Source organism: Poecilia reticulata, linkage group LG3 (assembly GCF_000633615.1).
Source record: "Poecilia reticulata strain Guanapo linkage group LG3, Guppy_female_1.0+MT, whole genome shotgun sequence".
NCBI lineage: Eukaryota > Metazoa > Chordata > Actinopteri > Cyprinodontiformes > Poeciliidae > Poecilia > Poecilia reticulata.
Window position 1 is genome coordinate 1,383,683 of NC_024333.1, and position 1,807 is coordinate 1,385,489.

Sequence of the window (1,807 nt, forward strand, 5' to 3'; positions counted from 1 at the left end):
CGCTCCCCGAAGAGTCACGGCTTCATCTGTGATGAAATCTCCAGGCTGGCCTCTAAATATTTGCCCGTGCTGTATTTGTGTGAGCGTTTCATTAACGATCAGAGCTGACAAACATGCACACTCATTGACCCCGGTCATCAAGGGAGAGCCTGAGACAGCAGGGCATGTTCCGTGTGTATTTGTTGGAAATGTAAATGCCTCACATGAAGAATTGATGTCGCTGGTGGAGACGGTTGCGGGTGGAAATGAAACTGATCTGGTAAACATTTTCCATATCCAGCTCTCCTGGCTGTTATTTAAGGTGCTGTCAGAAGTTTCAAGTGTAACTGATACAAATTCTAAAGTTTCATTTTTACAGTTTACAGTCACAGAAGGTTCAGAGCTTCAGATTGTTTAAAATTGCACTCACTCCCTTTTCATTATAGCAGTCTAGTTTGAAAACATTAGTTCATCAAAGGGTTGCTCCAAATTAGAGTTTGAGGAACTCAATTTGAAGGAGAGAAAAAGCGCTTCTATTCCACCGAGGAAAAGCCGAAGTGTGTGTCTTGGCTATGTTTGCATTTAAATCGAAACAGGCCCGCTTTAAAGATGCTTGCTGTCTTCATAAATTCTAAATTATGGAGACACGCATGACCACAATCAAACAAAGCACCAGAATTAGTTTGTTCCCATGAAGTACTCTTTGACTGTTGCCTTCGCCCCCTTTTGACTATTAGCAAGAAGGGCAGCAGAAATGTTGTGCATCTGGACATAGACTGAGAGTTAGACAGAGATGGCAGTGCGATCTGAATCTGCCCGAGGAGTTAACAGAGGAAGGCCTGTTTTTGGAGCGCTGCGTTGGCCGACTTCCAGGCCAGAGGGGAAGTGAGTGGAGACATCTTCAGCTGCTCGTCACTGACGGCAGCAAGAGGGCTGACGCGACCCGCCCGGACCGCCGGCCAGCGCCCGCTTTGCCTCCCATTCCGAAACGCTGAATGAACACAAAGTAGATCCAGGAAGAGAAAAGAATAAATCATATTATTTTTTCATAAAAATAAATTCTTCCCACCTGAAAGCAGGCACTTCCTTTTATTGCACTTCAGATCCTGACCGTGCTAAAGAAAAGTGTCCTAACAGCATGATGCTGCTGCTACCAAGGTTTCTTTCAACATTCTTCTTGTCACTCTTCCATAAGTGGAATGTGCTGCTAATATTTGTCGATTGAGAGATCTGAGTTGTCTGCTCCGCCGGAGTTACCATGGGAATGCTAGCTTCTTCTTTAATTGAAGCTGCAGCATGAAGCTTATGTACAGAATATAATTTTTATATATTTGTTAAAACTGTTGCCATGTCCTCATAGTATGAGACAGATAATCTGAAAAAACCAAGCTCTTCCGTCTCCTCCTTGCAGTCCTACTGCCATCTGCAGAAATACAACGCTCAGTGAGAAACAACCAATCAGAGCCAGGAGGAGTGTCTTAGCACTGTCAATCAACCTCGTGAATGCACTGCTAAATGTTCTAATGGTGGAGAAACAACTTAACATTAGAGGAAAACCGTTCATCCATCATCATTCTTGGCGATGCTAACCAGCATTAGCAGTGATGGGTTGGATGGGTCTCTTCACTAGATTTGTTTGCAATGTTGTGTTAATTTGTATCTGTTAAAAAAATAAGTTTGATTAAAATATTATACAAAAGTAAGAATATCTGCTTTTGTAATAGAACAAATGCTTAAATGAAGGAGTATAAGACTTTGTATATAGAGAACACCAGGGGTGAAAGTAGTTAAGTAGTTTTAAAGTCTTGGGGGTACTATGACAAATACA